The sequence below is a fragment of the Acinonyx jubatus genome, chromosome C2, assembly GCF_027475565.1.
Source record: "Acinonyx jubatus isolate Ajub_Pintada_27869175 chromosome C2, VMU_Ajub_asm_v1.0, whole genome shotgun sequence".
Classification (NCBI taxonomy): Eukaryota; Metazoa; Chordata; class Mammalia; order Carnivora; family Felidae; genus Acinonyx; species Acinonyx jubatus.
This window is the reverse complement of record NC_069384.1, coordinates 149,764,365-149,781,383: the sequence shown is the minus strand read 5'-3', so window position 1 is coordinate 149,781,383 and position 17,019 is coordinate 149,764,365. Positions and strand designations below refer to the sequence as shown.

General features: G+C 54.7%; 1 protein-coding gene across 13 annotated transcripts in view; it reads right to left on the bottom strand.

Annotated features, from left to right (window-relative positions):
- SCN5A (sodium voltage-gated channel alpha subunit 5) overlaps positions 1–6,304 on the bottom strand; it is a 94,703-nt gene extending 88,399 nt beyond the window's left edge. For 12 of the 13 annotated variants that reach the window (XM_053221667.1, XM_053221657.1, XM_053221659.1 and 9 more), the window contains exon 1: positions 6,104–6,304. The gene's annotated coding sequence lies outside the window, so the exon portion shown is untranslated. Of the gene's footprint in view, positions 1–5,688; positions 5,756–6,103 lie in introns of those variants that run through there. The other variant, XM_053221656.1, reaches the window with a different exon arrangement.
- Positions 6,305–17,019: the final 10,715 nt, after the last annotated feature.

Here is a 17,019-nt window from a genome sequence, read left to right as displayed (position 1 = left end):
TAGCCAAACCTCTCCCTGCCCTGCCATCCCTTTGAACACTGCCTCTGGGGTCAGGCCCTTCCTTCACACAGGACTTCGAGGAATCAATACCCGCCAGAAAGGCATTTACCATCCTTTAATGCCAGGAAGAGCCTTTCTACCCTTCAAAATCCATTCCCAGAAAGCACGGGGACTGCCCGGGCCAGGCCTGGGTGGGGCGAGGGAGACAGGGGCCCAGGCTTAGCACCGCCCCAATGCCTGTGTGACCTTGAGCCTACGGGCTGACCCGCACTGGCCCTCGGCCTCCAGGGCTGCAAGGAGGGGACAGGTCCCTGGAGATGACACCAGCGGGATCTCCAAGCGGGTGAGGGACCTTCCGGCGCCCACACAACTGCTACGAGAGCACCTCTATCCTGTTCTTTCACTCCCTTAACACCCCCGTGTTGGGGGGGGCGGGGGGAGGTGCGGCTTCCCACGGCCTCCCTGGAGACTTGGTCAGAAGGCGAAACGGAGGAGGAAGAACCGAACTCCAGCCCCAGAGCACACACGTTTGCTTCTCAGAACAGGCCCGCAAGCACAGCCTGCTTTCACCTCTCCAAATTCTGTGCCTCCGCCTCAGCTGGACTCTAATCCCACCTCTTCCAGGCGCCCTCCCCTGGCTGCTCTGGGCCACACTGACCTCCACCGGGGAGGCTGAGCCCCCAGCCCCAACCACGTGTTTCCTCTGCCCTGAGCAGCCTTCTCTCTGGCCCTGGGGGTGAACCTGCCAGGCCCCGAGGGTCTTTGGTATCCTTTTCTGCCCATCCAGAGTAGTAAAAGTGAGGAACGGACAAGAGACATTCGCAGAACTGTCCCACCAGACTCTAGCTTCAATAACCAGTAAATTTTCTGTTGGGCTTGGGGCACACCAGATACTCCTCCAGGAAATGAAGCTGGTGGTGGGGAAACTGTGGGCACCCAGCTCCCCAGCCCAGGGCTGTGATTCTGCAGGGTGGGGTGAGGGTGGCCTGGCAGGGGAGGTGACACAAGTTTCAAAGAGTCCATGAGTCACATGGCCCCAGTGCTGTGCCAGCCATGGGGCTTGCTCCTGAGGAGCCTGCTCCTGGGCTCCCTCCCCCATTTGAGGGTCCCAGGCCCCAAGAATTGACGTGGAGGCTCTATAAATAGCACCCATTCCATATTGATCATCTTAAAAAGACACGGTATGTTCTAGGCCCACAAAGAGAAGAGTTGTGTCTAAAAATAGTCTCGTCCCCAGGAACCACTGCCAGTCCCAGGCAGTGGTATAACCCGTGCATATCAGAAGGGGGCAGATGATGGAAAGGGTGGGGGTCAGAAACTGAGGCATCAAGCTCCACCTCATTATCTCTATTCTGGCCACCTAAGCCACCCATGCCTCAGGAGCCTGTCACTGCCTCAGGGCCTTTGCACATGCAGTTCCCTCTTTATAAGATATTCTTTCTCCAGATGTCCTCTGGATTGGTTCTTTCTTGTTATTCAGGTCTCAGTTCAATCACCTCCTTCAAGAGGCCTTCCCTTACCAGCCAGTCTAGGGTCACTCTTGTCTCTCCATCACATCATCCTGTTTTACTTCCTTCATAGTCCTGATCATGATCTAAAATTATCTTCTGTATCTATTTGTTAAGTGGTATCCAGACTGTCTTTCCCCAGGAGCAGGTAAACTCCATGAGAGCAGTTATTGTGTCTGAATTGTACACCTTCTAGAATCTTCCATGGCACAGAGTAGGTCCTGAATGTCCTATCCAGGCTCTCCCCAACCACTTCAGGCTGAACTCTGCCTCAGACCTCCACCTCAGGCCAGTCTGGGCTGGCAGAAGAGAGTGGGCATCCAGTCCCGGCTTCCTCTGCAGCCGCCCCCGCCCCCCATGCCTGCTCTGCTCCCTGCAACGTCCAGCCTCTCTCCATACGCTGCCCCTGGCTTCACCCCTCCTCCTCTCTCTGCTTCCTTTGTAGAGTTTGCCACGGGAGTTTTATGCTAGCCCCCCTACTCCTGGGTACCTGCTCCATACAACCTCATCGTGTCCCCAGATACTGCTTTCTGGAACACCTTTCTCTCCTCACAGCAAGATTTCCTTCTCCTTCGTGCCCCCCACCCCCAGGAGGAATCACAGCTCCTGCCCGCAAAATCCCCCTCTGAGAGCAACTGAGGCCCCATGGGCACAACGTCAATGCAGAGACCTCTGGCCTCTCCCTGTGAGGAAAAGGTATTTTTCCCCATAAGCACTGCCCATGGGTGCACCGCATGAACACACATGCCTAGAGTCCACTTCAGGCTCTCCCTACAACCCCCCCCCCCCACCTTGACCCCACCCCCAGCCAGCTCCCCTCTATCTCTTCCCTCCCTCTTAAACCATCAAACTCTTGCAAAGAGCTGTCTACACATGCTGTCTCCACTTCCTCACCTCATGCTCATTCCTGGATCCACTCCAAACTAGCTCCTACCCTCACTGATTCATTCATTCATTCATTCATTCACTCACTCATTCAACAACTGTCCGGCTGTGCTGGGCACCACATTCTGTAGGTGTTAAGGAAGTTTCTGTTGCCAAGGTCACGGGCACCCTTACTGTTGCTCAATCTAACAGACACTCGTTTTGAAATTATGCATTCTTTTTGATCTATCCATGAACTTCTCAGAATGCGAAGGATTCTTCACTCTTCGGCAGAAGGAAACGGAAGACACCCCTTTCTCCAGGACGGGCTCCCTCCTTGCTTTCTGTGACACCTCCCACTCCTGGCCTGCCTTCCACCCTCGGACTGCTCCTTCTCAGGCTCCTCTGCAGACTTCTCCGGCCTTGACTGTTGGACTGCCCCCACCCTGTTGTGTTGCACCCTCTATCCCACATTAGGATCACCTGGGTGCTTTCAACATTTCTGGTGCCAGATGAATTAGAACCTCTGGGGGTGGAGCCTGGGCATATATATATTTTTTTTTTTTCAATTTAAAAACGCTTTCCGAGAGATGCTAACATCGCCAGGGTTGAGAACCTCTGGTCTGCACTCTTGCTGGACAGTCTAATTCACTGCCATGGCTCCCATGGCCGGCCTCTGCAGATGATTCCAAGTTTCCACCGCCAGCCCAGCTCTCCTGCCGGAACGCTGGACTCTCCCCTCCAAATGACTGCTGGACGTTGGCATCTCTCTCTGGAAGCACCGACGGTTCCAGTCAGAGCCCCGCAACATCCGTTGCTTCTCCTTTGTCCTTTATCAAGCTTGCCAACCTAAACTTCGCTCGCGGTGTGGGAGGGCGGTGGGGAATCTCACTTAATGAGCAATCGAAGTAAGGGACGGGGGAAGTGGCGAGTCCCTGAACAGAGAAGAAAGTTGGAACACGACAAGTTCCACCACCTGTGGTAACCTGACTGTTCCTCTCCTTCAACTGAAAGGCTTTTGGTGGCACCCATGGTCTGCACTAGAGGGGTAGGACAGTCTAGAGCAGATATATGGACACCTGGGTTCAAACCCAAGGCCTGCTTCTTAGTAGATGTGTGACTTAGTAGATGTGTGAACAAGTTATTTAACTTTTCTGGGTCTCCCATTTCACCATCTGCAATACTGTCCTTAGTATGGTCCCCCGCCTCCAGGGTTGACGCAAGGATTCAGGGGATGAGCCTTATAAAGTGATTAGTGCCATGCCTGGCTGGCAGAAAGCACTCAGTGAATGTTAGCTATTTTTAGTACCATTACTGAGGATAAATTCCCAATTCCTGAGTAGAGCTCACAAGGGCCCCCGTGACTGTGACCTTGGCTTTAGCTTCTGCTTTTCCCTCCCTCACACCATGAGACCCAAACGGGTCGCTGAACTAACAATTGTGTTGTCTCACAAATCGGCACTGGGTGGCTGGTCCTGATGGCTAGACTGTAGCTCCTTCATCTAGAAAACTCCTATGCATCCTTCAAAACCCATGTGGAAGGTTATTTTTGTTAGATAGATAATCTTGACTCTTCCGGCTGGAAGATAATCAGCCCTCTTTCAGGTGAGCAAGGGGACGCACTCCTGTCGTTACACACCTTTCCGATAACCCTCCCATGGGTGAGCGGGAACTAGCCTCCTGTGAGCAGAACGGAGACTGCCCCTGACCTCTGTCCCGGGACATTCCCAGGACTCTCTTCTTGGGTTGCTGGGGCACCAGCCTCCTCTGCTCCACAACTGTCAGCTGTCTCTGATGCTTCCCACCACTCCGAGCTGTCTTCATGCTGAGTGAGTCAATCCTGGAACTTTTCCAGAGCAGCTCTGAGCACCACACAGAGACAGGCCAAGCACCTCAGAGGCACAGCAGCTGCCCCCGCCACCCTGGGCTGAATGCTGGTTCTCGGCACTCCAGAGCCCCTTCCCTGTCTGCTCAGATCCTCTTTGGTCAGTCCTAGGTCCTTCTGGCCCCCAGGAAGTGGCTCTCAAGGAATCTTCACCCCAGGTGGTGCACCAAATCCACTGACTCTCTAGACGACCTTGGGTAAGTCCTTGGCCCACCATCAGCCTCAGTTTCCCCCTGTACAATGTGGCAGTGATGACAGGATTAGATTAAAACTTCAACGAGGCTCATTTCAGCACAGAGCTGGACGTTCTAGCACAAAATCTGTGTTCCACGGTCTGGCTGTGCCCTGACCCTCCCCTTCCGATACTCCTGTGGCTGCGGCATGGTCTCAGCTATCAGCCTGTGTCACCCTCATTCCGCCTTCCCGCTCCATTACCACCCACTCACGTGCACCTGCCCAATTCCAACTGGGAGGAGTTGAGGGCAAGGAGATGGAGTTGAGGACAGCAGTACCCAGGGCTGGGCACCTAGTGGCCTGGGCCTCTGCTACTCAGGGTCCCCGTAGACCCTGAGGGGTTTGATGGGAATCAGGGAGAAGGCTGAGGTGCTGCAGCGCGGTGGGGTCATAGGGTGTGTCTGTCTCCACTGAGCTGTCCAGGCTCACGGAGGAAGGTGACGAGGGTCTCAGCAGGAGCTGGGGGGACACAGCTGGGGGGATGGAATGCCAGCCCAGGACCCTAAGAGGAGACGGATCCTGCCCTCCTGGGACTGGACTCCGGGCTCTCAGGAGAGAAGACTGACTCCTGCCCCAACCTCAGTCATGGCTTCCTGATTCATCTGTGCACCGGCCTCCAACAGGTGTTTGCAAGGCGGGCCTATGCCCGGGGCCTCGTCCCAGCATCCCCCCACCACTACCACTCTCCACATCTCTGGCCTCCACCAGGCTAGGCACCACGACTTCCTCCCGGTGCCACCAAAGACGATCAAATAACGCAGAGAATGAGAGCCGCCTCCCTCCCGTCAGGGCGAGTGGATCTGCCCAGGTCAGAGCGAGGAGGGCAGAGAACTCTCGCCAGTCCCAGCGCACAGAGATCTCCTCTGTTGAGGCCACAAGGAGTTCTTCCCTCCTTCAAGGCACACAGAGACCAGATGCGGCCCCGTTGGGGCGTCAGAGGGCACAGAGATCTCTTCGTGGTCGGAGCGCGCAGAGAGACAGGACACACATATAAATCTCTGCCCCCTCAGGACGCAGAGATCTTTCCCAGGTCAGGACGGGCAGAGATCTCGTCCCAGAGAGGATACCCTCAGAGGACGGCTCGGCGGGGCCCAGAGAGAGGGGGTGATTGGCCCCCTCCCCCATCCCCAGCCCTGCTCGGTCGGCTCCCCGGCTCTCTGGAACCACACTCCCTGCGCGCCTAGTCGCCGCTCTGACCTTGGGGTCTCCGGCCTCGGGAATCCGGGTCCCAATCCCAGACCCTCCCAGAGCCTGCGCCAGGGTCGGCCGGGAGGCCGGGGCCGCGGCTCCTCCTCCCCCCCCGCCGGCCCTCGACAGCGCACCGGGAAACCCGGAAGGAAAGGGATGAGGAGGGGGCGCAAGGCGATTACAGACGCCCCCCTCCCTCCCCCCCGGGGGTCCCCTCCAGCCCGGCAGATCTGCACCCTTTCTTCTCCCGCCTCCCAGCCTCGGGGGGCAGCGATGGGGGAGGGAACTGCCGGGAGCACCCGGGGCAGGGGAGGGGGTGCGCAGGGGCTGGAGGGTCCGACCCTCGGGGAGGAAAGTTGGGCGGCGGCAGGCGGAGGGGGCTCCGGCCGGGCCGGGGCTCCCGGGCGCGGGGGCGCTCGCTCACCTGCTGGTCCCCCGGCCCGGGCCCCGGGATGGGCGGCTGAGGCTCGGCGCGGACTCGGCTCGGCGCGGGGCTCGGGGCACTGGGCGCAGGCTCAGCGGCCCCGGGGGCGCGATCCCCGCATCCCACGGGCGCCGCCGCCGTCTCGGCTCCGCCGCTCCGCTCGGGCTCCGGGGCTCGGCGGGCGGCGCGGGCTCGGGCTGGGGGCGGGGTCGGGGGCGGGCCCCGCCTGGGCTCGGCCTGGGGCTTGGGGCCCCGGGCTGGCTCCGCCCCAGAGCGACGCGCCCCGGACTCCGCACGTGGCGCTCCGCCCGCTCAGAGGGTGAACCCCTGGGCGCCCGCCGGGGCGCACACCCCCACGCTGACCCGGGGAGCGCCCGGCCGCAGACCGCCGCCCACGCGGACACGGACAGGCACACGCAGACGCGGGCACACGCTGGGGTGCACGCTCACCGACCCGGGGACGCTTCGCCACATGCAGCCACCCACGCGGACGGGGACGGGCACACGGCGGCACGCACCTGCGGGTACACACAGGCATCGCCACCGACCTGGGGACCCTACGAGGGATACTCAGCCCCCTGGACAGGGACGTACCCTGATGCGGCCTCACGACACACGCGGACGCACTGGACACACGCACACCTGCGCAGTGAGAGAGACACGCACCGACACACAGACACCCACATGGACATCGGCAGACACACTCTGACGAACTCAGCGACAGGCGACTCGGAGACGCACATCCCCTGACACCCTGCCGCGGAGGCGCACACGCTCACACGGGGATCACACTGGCCCGCAGAAGCACGGGCAGCACCCAGTTCCGCACGGTACCAGACGCCTGCACCGACACACAGACACACGCAGACCAGAGACAGGGACACAAGCAACAAATAGACACCCACACATGCTCACGTACACCCACCTCGTTGGGGCACACGCAGCCTGCACCTCGACACACACACACACACACACACACATACACACACTCAAACGTGGGGACACTGAGTTAGACACTGCCTCTCACACACGGACAGAGACTACCTTGCAAACTAGGGCTTGGGCACCCGGGCTGACCCATAGGGACACATGCCCGGGAACACACGCCTTTTTAAAACAAGACAGGCTACGAGATCTTTCCCAAAGGCCAGTAAGATAATTGGAAGGGATGATGCTTTGTCCCGTGCAGTGGCCACTGCCCAGAGCTGTCACAGGAGTGCAGGAGCGCGGACACACACACACACACACACACACATACACATACACACACGCGCACACAGCCTTTGTCTTCTTTATCAGTAGCATTTTACCTTCCTGATTTTAAAGCTGCTCTTGGAGGGCAAAACGGGTCCTGGTGTCTCAGAAAGCACCAAGGTGCTGGGTCTGAGAGTTCAGAGGCTGTGACCTGCCCCTCCACGGGGATATGGGACAGGTCACCCTGAGGCTGTTGTCCCTTTGGGACCTGCGTGTGGGGTTCCAGGTGTCCCTGGTGCCTTCTATATATACTGAGGAGCTATCTCTGCTTTCAGGACGGCTAGACCAGGGTGGGGGGATCGGTGAGGAAGTCTGTCTGCAGGAAAGTTTAGGACACAGGACAGTTTCTGGGCCTGGATTGGGTAGGATGGCTCCTAGCCAGACAGATGAATCACAAACAGCCTGCCGGCTTCTAGCCCCCTGACGGGCCTCAGGTTGGCCAGCATCTCCCACTAGCGGTCAGAGCGGGAAGTGCAGGCAGTGTGAATGGCAGCCGGGGGCGCGGGACCCACCGCCTTCCCTGAGCTCTCGCCTCCTACGCGGGAGGAGAGGGCTGTGCAATGCGGGTCCTCCCGAGGTTTTCCACCACCGGCTTCTAGAACCCAGAAGGACGATCGGAACTTACAAATGGGCATTGGGCCAAGCAGGAGACTGAGCTGGAGCGGAGGCTGCTGGGGCGGGGGAGAGGGCTGGGGGGATCGTTAGAGAGGTCCCTTGCTTCAGCTGCATGGAGCAGAGTGGAGTATTCTGAGTCTTCCTTAGCGCTGGGCATTTGGATGGTGCGCGGGAGAGGTAGGTTAAGGCATGAATCTAGACGCGCCACAGTTGTAAACGAGGGGAGAGAAGCCCAGGGGAAGGAGGAATCAGAATTCTGACCTTCTGACCTTCTGACCGCGGAGATTCAGCTAACACATCTAGTCTGAGAGAGCCCGCAGGGGGTCAGGAAAGGGCACAGGCCTGGAACCTTCTACAAGGAGCCCTTGCCAAGATCTGGGCGACTTTCTTTTCTTGCCGGGACCCCATTTAATTAAAGCAAGAACATACGGTCAGGAGTCTGAGAACAAGCAAAGTTTTTAAGACTAGTGTTTCCTTATTCCATCCCCCCTCCCCCACTTCTGGTTCAAAAGTTAAGGGCACTGGAGTCGCGCACCGGGTCAAGACTCTTCTCCTGTATTACTTCCTGTTAGTTCTTCCCTTTGCTCCCATCATCACGTGGTTCCCTGGCCCACACAGTTTCCCTCCCTAGTAGAAAAACGAGATCTGTAAAATGTGTAATATGGTTCGCACCTATGTGTTTTCTGTTTTTATTTCCCCAGGCTTTTCTTTCTCTGTGTTACTTCTACTGAATTATAACTTACACATGGAAAAGAGTGCAGACCCTAAATGTTCAGCTCAAGGGTGGTCGCTAGTTGAAAACCTGTGTATAACCAGCACACAGATCAAGAAACCAAACATCACGAGCCTCCCAGAAGCCCTGTCCACACCCTCTTCCTGTCACTGCGGCTTCTCCCTGTGGGTAACTACTACGTGCACTCAAATGGAGTTGCCCATGTTAGTTTTGTCTACTTTTGATATTAAAAAAAAAAAATGGAATCATAGAGGGGCACCTGGCTGACTCGGTCAAGCATCCGACTTTGGCTCAGGTCATGATCTCACGGTTCGTGGGTTCCAGCCCCGCACCAGGCTCTGTGCTGACAGCCGGGAGCCTGGAGCCTGCTTCCGATTCTGTGTCTCCCTCTCTCTCTGCCCCTCCCCCGCTCATGCTCTGTCTCGCTCTCTCAGAAATACATAAACGTTAAAAAATTAAAAAAAAAATAAAAATCTTAAAAAAAAATAAATGGAATCAGCAAGTATAAAATCTAGTATCTGGTTTCTTCTGAAGAACCATCCTCGAGATCCATCCCTACCACTGTTTGTAGTTCCGGTGTGTTTGTTCTCATCGCTTTTTAGAATTCCATTGGATGACACTACCACAATCTATCCATTCTACTGCTGATGGGGGTTTGGTAGTTTCTCATGCAGGGTTCCTACGAACAGCACTGCTACGAGTGTTCTAGTATATGGATTTTGGTGAACGTAAGCATGCCTTTCTGGGAAGAAACTGCTGGGTCATGGGAGAGAGTGTTTTCCCTTTTAGTAGACACTGCCGAAGAGTTTTTCAGAGTGGTTCTACCAACGTATACTCCATCAGCAGCGACTATATGAGAATCTAGTTTATCCTCCAGCAACCCCCAGTACTTGGTATTTTTATCTTTTTCCTTTTAGCCACTCGAGTGGGTGTGCAGAGGTTTCACATTGTGGTTTTAATTGGCATTTCCCTGATGACTAATGAAATTGGGCACTTTTTCATGGTTTATTGGCCATTTGTGTATATGTGCTTTTCATTTATATAAATGGGTATTGTTCTAACTTTCATTCTTCTTCTTCTGTTTCTCCCCTGACACTCTGCTTGGGAGCTCTTGTCCACATTGTAGTGTAGGCAGTTAATTCCTCGCTCTGACAGCTGCAGAACATTCTATGTCACGCACATACCACAGTTTTTCTATCCATTCCCCTGTCCATTCTGTCCTATCTAGAGATGGACAACAGGTAGGATAGGGGATGGTAATTAGAGGGAAGAGTGGTAACGAGCTTGTGCTTCTGTTTTCTTCCCTCTGCTAATGCCTGGGGTAAGGGCAGGTGAAGAGGCAGGCTGCTCTGGGGCTCAGAACCCATAAACACTCAGGACTAGGCATCTTGGAAGGCGGAGGTGCAGGTTGGGGCTGGAAGTGGGAGGCTTGGTGGAAAGCTCACACAAAAGCCAGGAGGACCCAGAGATGCCTCTCCCTGCCCCTCCCAGCCAGGGGCTGGTCCTCCCCCATTTGTGACCAACCATATGACTCTGGGAGGGGGCATCTGGCGGAAGTGAGGGGCTTTACTGAGAGTAAGATCTCCTGGGACACTTGGTTTCCTACCTCTGCTAGGTGCCGGAACTCTGGCAAAGGATTGGAGAATTTCACACTGAGAAAATGCCCAGCCCGAGAGACAAGACCTCTAATGCTGGGCCCCCAACCATCCCCACCATAAAGCTCACCTGTCGGGAGCTCTGCTCGCTCCACATTTATCCCCACCCTTTCTCCCTGCCTGTCTCTCCCGGGAAGGCTGTCCAAGAGAAGTACTTGCCTCCTCATTTCTCCTGTACCCAGGGCTGGCCATGTGGCCGCATGATGGCCACCAATCATGAGCAAAGTTTGGCTGGGGAGGGGTGGTTTCTGGGAAGGCATTTGCTTTCCTGATATAAGAGGACAGGGGCAGCTGGATGAGCTCTCTCCCTCTTCCCCTTCTTCCTGCCTTGAACGAGGCCACCGTGCTTGGAGCGGCAAAACCATTGTACGAGCGTGAGGGTAAGGCCAGGAGATTTGCAGAGGTTGGCCCCAGGGACAGTCAACTGCAAACCCACACCTTCATACTTCTTTTTCACTCTGCGTGTGAACGAATGACACTGATTCTCTGAAGATGTAGCCAGATTGTGTCTGGTGGCGAGGAATCTGGAAACCCAGGTGCTCTGAATACAAACTGTTGCCCAGCCCTCTCCTTTTTTCAGCCGCGCCCCCTCCCCCACTTCCAAAGCTACCTGGTGCCAGTGCCGGAATCCCAGGAACGTTCTAGGGTTTCGAGGAGGAGGGTGTCCTTGGTTTTCCTTTGGCACCCCTCCCTCTGCGAGCACTTCGAACCCAGCTTTCCGGCTCTGCTAGGTCACTTGCTGCTCCAACTTCCGAAAAGTTGTCACGACTACCGTTGCCACCTCTTCCACACTTTTGTGGTGTTTATGGCTCTTTAAATCATTGCACTCCCGTTTTAAGTGACAATTTAAGAGGTATCTTCACTCCGCTGTATTTTGCAAAATTAAAAAAAAATGTTTACTCATTTACTTTGAGACAGAGAGAGAGAGAGAGAGTAGGGGAGGGATAGAGGGAGGAAGAGAGAGAGAATCCCAAGCAGGCTCTGCAATGTCAGTGCAGAGACGGAGACGGGGCTTGAACTCACAAACCGTGAGATCATGACCTGAGCCAAAGTTGGACACTTAACTGACTGAACCACCCAGGTGCCCCTGCTATATTTTGAAGACAGTCCTCCATTTCACTTTTCACTCCAGGTAATTTTAAGAAGTGATTACAGGTGACCCTCGTGGGTTGTCAGAGCTCTCCTCAGAAGAGAGTTTGCTTTATTTCGAAGCTTGAGCGGTTTGAAGTTGAGACCTTCTATCTTAGGAGGGGCAGAGAAAAAGAGAAATGTATTCGTGGTCAAGGGCACGGAGGGACCTCCATGGAGATGGTGACCTGATCCCTCCTATACCTAAATGAACAGGTTAGCTCATATCTGAGGGATTGTTGTCTGGTGGGATTGGCTGTCTCCTACATGTACCCTCTGCCCTAGTCTCTCTCTGTCTCGCTGTCTCTCTTTCTCTCTCTCTTTCTCTCTCTCTTTCTCTCTCTCTCTCTCTCTCTCTCTCTCTCTCTCTCACACACACACACACACACACACACACACACACACACACACACACACGTCCCTTGCCTCTGCTGGCTCCCCACTAACCCAAGTGATGCTGGTCTGCAAATGAAGAGCTGCCCCTTCCTCAAGTCACTTGACTGCCATCTGCTGGAGAGATGAGAGAAAATAGACGTGAAACTGTTGTCTAGGAATGTGCATCGTGCCCCACGATTGTGTGAAGCCCAAGTGTACGTGGCAGCCTGCTCATACCCCCACTTGTTCCATCTCGTCCCTATAAAGGGCTGTCTTTCTCCCAACAGCTCCGGCCATTGTAGTGAACTAGAGAGCAGGGCTTGGAGGGTCAGAAGCTTAGATCCGATTATTATTGTCCATGTGACTGACCTTGGATGCGACACCCAACCTTTCTGGACCCTACTTTACTCATGTATGAATGGAGAAACTATATTCCCATCCACCTCTTTGAGTTGTTTGCAGGATCAAACGAAATGACATCTGGAAAATTGAGAGATGGAGTAAATACTTTACAGGTGACTCTGATATTTGTACTAAGTAAAGCCTGTTCACCCTTTGCCTTTGGTTGGGTTCCTTAGAAACAGACTCTGAGGTGGAGGCTTGTGTGCAAGCGGTTTCTAGGGATGCGCTTGGGAAGCCGATGTGCAGGGCCTGAGCGAAGCAGGGTCGGGCGGGGGGAGAAATTCCCTCCAATGCAGTTGCGGCACAGACCTCATCCAAGCCCATAGAAGGGTCTGGAGCTGGATGGCCCCTTGGAGTGGTTCCAAATTGAGACCAGAGGAGAGTGAGCAGGCTTTTCTACGTCGACTTCAACCGGTTGTGGTCGTAGGCTGCACCTGCCAAGCGGCCATAACCTTGGGTGAAGGGCGACACCAGGAAAGGGCACAGTGGTGAGCTATCAGCAGTGGAGGGGCAACAGTACCTCTATCCAAGACCTCTGGGCAGCTCGCCACCTCCCCCTCCCCTTGGTTGTATATGTGGGTGGGGGGGGGGGTTGTGCTGTTCTTGGTGGATGTGACACGGCAGGAGTAAGGAAAGAGCCAAAGATGGCCGATCTGTACCCTGAAGAATGTTACCGTAGAGTAAGAAGCACCAGACTGCTGTGACTGGGGTGTGGGGGGGGGGGGTCTCTTTGCCATCATCCCTTCCACTCAGCTGGCCTCTCGCACAGCTTTACCTGCACGGAGCAGATCCCATAGAAGTATCCCAAGTCCGCAGAGGGTCACCTGCTTCCCCATGTTCCATCGCATTCCGTGGGGGACACGTGGTCACCCTGAGTTCTGCCTCCTGCAGAACGGCGACATGGTCGCCCTGTGTGCTGTCATAGTTCGTAGCGGTGCAGTGGTGGAGTGGCGGAACAGGCTCCATTCGAGAGATTCAGAGGCGGCAGGCAGAGTCCCCGCACCTGAATGCGGCCCACAGATGTTGTAGCTTTTTGGGGGGGTGGGGCAGGAACAGTGTATCAGATAGTTTCTACTACCGTGAATGTCTTTGGCTGGGATGTTCGCTCTCCAGTTGCGTTGGGTTGCCCCCGTTCCTGATTGCATCAGGCTTGTTAACACTACCTGTTACTTGTTAACAGGCTTGTTAACACACCCGCTCTGCGGGTGTCTGGGTTTCTCCCTTCCGGATTAGGGCCCGGCAGCCCCGACAGGACTGGGGAGCAGCCGATGAACTAGGGGTCACGTGAACTAGGGCGGGCTGCGGGTCGTGGTGATCAGGCAGGTCAGGGGCCGGAGCGGGACCGTGTTGGTGGGGAGGATGATGCTGGTTAGAGAGGAGCTGGGGAGCCGTGCTCATTGCTGGACCCCCCTGCCCCCCACCAGATGGACACTGACTCTTCTGCACAGTTCATTTTCATACACTGATGTATTGGACGAATATTAATATGGATATGAGTGTGTTATGCTCGGTGAAGGAAGCCAGCCTCAAAAGGTTACATATACTATGTCATTGCATTTATATGACATTCTAGAGAGGGGAGGCTTAAAGGAACAGTGATGCCAGGTGGTTGGGTGTGGAGGGAGGGGCAGGCTTCAATACGAAGGGACCACATGAGGGACAGAATGCTTTAGGACGACGGAACTATCTGTGCCTTGACCATCCTGGTGGCCCTGCCTTTGTCAGGACTCATAAAATTGTACACCAAAAAGGTTGGATTTGCCTGCATGTGAATTAAAACGTAAATAAGCAACAAATTCCAAAAGAAAAAAAGAAGACGTCTTTACCTTTTCCAACAGACATGGTATTTCCCTCAGGAGTGTGTGAGTCGGTGGGTGTGTGAGCGGAAGAGAAGACAGGTGTGTGTGGTTTTTGAAGGATGGAGGTCAGAGCTGCTCTTCGGAGCCTCAAAGAGCTGGAGTAGTCCCTGGACTTCAGGTATTCAATCTCCACTGCTCTGTGTACACACTGCTCTGTGTATGAGCTTGAACTAGAGGCTTCCGTTGCCCAGAAACAGGGGTCATGGACTTAGAAGCGAAAGACTGTGGTTTTTTTTTTTGTTTTTTTTTTAATTTTTCTTTTTGGTTTGTGTTTTGCTTCTGCTTGTTGTTTTTCCAGTCAGACATTTCCTCCCCCAGTACAGCGGGGGTAGAGAAGAGGGAGGCAGCCAGGGGATGGGTCCCTATCTCACACTTAGGGAACCTCTGAGCCTCCCCAGCACCTGCCCCGCCCCGGCATTCGCAGTTTCCTAAAAATACAAAACTGCGATGGTTTGTGGGGAGGGGGCTGGTTGTGGGGTCGGCGGCTCCAACTGACTAGTGCTGAGCAGACCCACGGCCAGACTCCTCTGGGCCTCAGTTTCCCCATCTCTAGGAGACGGGACTGTGAAGTCCCCTTCTAACGTTCAGCAAGCGTGTCCCAGGAATGAAGGAAGGCAGCCCCTAAGTCCACAGGGAACAAGGAAGAACTCTGCCCCGGGGCTACCCACCTTATCTCCGCCCTTGGTGACACGGGTCTCGGGTGGCCCTGGCCGGCAGGCCGCCTACCTTGCCTCGTCGGCATGCTCCTAAGGGAAGCAGAGGAACCAAGGTGCCAGACCTGACCAGAGAATTCAGGAGACTTTGTCGGGAAATTGGGTTTTCCACCGGAAGTCAATGCTTCGGGCCAGAAAAAACGCTCAGAACTGGCAGCAACTGACAAAAATCGCCTCTTGTCGGCAAGCGCAAGAGGCAAGGGCTGGAGTGCAGGCTTCTCGAGTGAACGCTGACAGGAGAACACAGAGCTGCCTCCCACTCTCACCAGCTCAGACCATCCGGGCTGCCGGGGCTGAGACTCCCGCTGGCAGTGGGAGACAGGCCCAGGACAAGCAGTGACCTCCTAGGGCCTGTGAGTGGTTGTGGCCATTGCTGGGGTCCCTGGGGGAGCGTCTGGGGACCTGGAGCCCCGGATGTGCATTGTGGGAGTGTGGGGCTGCTCTGGGCTCGTCTGTTGGTGGAGGCAGCCTTATAATGTCTAAGGGCTGTGGAGACAGGATCTGTATGGCCACCCCCATTCTGGGAGACGAATGTTGGGGACCCGATCACACTTCCTAGGGAGCTTGGCTTCAGCCTGGGCTGACATCAGGGCCACAGTCTTATCAGCAGACCTTTAGAGGGGTAGATGAGGGTGAGCCCTGGCCTGGCTTTTGTTCTTTCAGAAATCCCTATGGAATGGCTCTCGCTTGTCCTCAGAGTCCAAGATCTCAGCTGGAATATCTTCAGTCTGTAACCCCAGCCCCCAGCTGCCAGCTGGGATGCCCTTCCCAGGCAGATAAGCATCCAACAGGAACACCTTCTAGGGTTGTATCCAGGCCTCTGGGGGTGGAGAGCAGTGAGCCGCCCCCATCTGCCTCCTGGCTCACGTACCTGTTGGCTCGCACTTAGGAGCAAAATAGAGCTGTCTGATGGTTTCTGGTGCCCTCCAATCCCTGCGGATGTAGTGGGCAGGGCACTTAGCTTCCACTTTAGCGTTTTTCTGGTGCTCCTTTCTGTACCCAAGCCAGAAACTAGACTTCCTAGATTCTTTTGCAGACAGAGTTCTGGATTGGAATTTAGATTCCGCCAATGAGATGTGCTCCAGGAAATCTGAATAGCAGAAAGCGTGTTCCTAGGGCTTTGGCTGTTACTCCTGGCAAGCACGGTCGGGGAGAGGTGGGGGCTTTGCTCCGTCAGTATTCCAGTGATCTGGGACCAGATCTGTGGGTATGAAGAGGCACAGGCAGCACACTGTGGCTCCTTGATTGTGGTGGATTAAAATGGCGGCACATTCTTTGCAAAACCTCATCACAGGATAGATAGACAGATGTATTCCTTCCTCTGAAGGATCACAGGACAACTTGCCTTGACCCACAGAATGTAGCAGAAGCGATACTGTGTAACCTCAGGGACTGCCCCTTAAGAGGTTTACAGCTCCTGTTTTCATTTTTTGGAACGCTCTCTTGGAAACAAAACACCATGTAAGAAGCCTGACTCCCATGCTATGGGGAAGCCCAAGACTGCCCGGTGGAAAGATGTCATCCATGTGAAGGAGCACCTTCTTGGGTCTTCTAGCTCCTCCAACCACCAGCTGAATGTAGCTGAGTGAATGACCCCAGCCCTTGGCACAGGGAGCAAACCAGCCAGCTGAGCCCTGCCCAGGTTCCTGATCCTCAAACTTATGAACAAATTAAATGGCAATTGTTTTAAGCCATTGAAGTTTTTGAGCTAGGTGGTTACGTAGCCGTAGGCAACTCAAACACTGATCCTCGGATCACAGTTTGTGATGAGTTCTTTCTCTCTCTTTTAATATAAGTCATGGTCAAGTTAGCTAACATACAGTGTGTGCTCTTGGCTTCAGGAGTAGATTCCCATGATTCCTTGCTTACATACAACACCCAGATGCAATTTACATAGAATCAAATTTAAAGCGCACAATTTGATAAATTTTGACACATGTATACATGAAAGCATTGCCACAATTAAAATAGTGAATGTATCCATTACCTTCAAAAGTTTCTTTGTGCCCCTGGGCCCCTTCTTAACCTTTTCTACACCCAACCCCTGTCACCGGGCAACCCCTGATCTGGTGCTTTCTGTCACTATAGATTAGTTGCATTTTTCTGGAAGTCTATAAAAAAAGAGACTCATACCATACTGGTTTTTTTTTGGGGGGGGTGGTGTCTGGCTCCTTGAGGCATA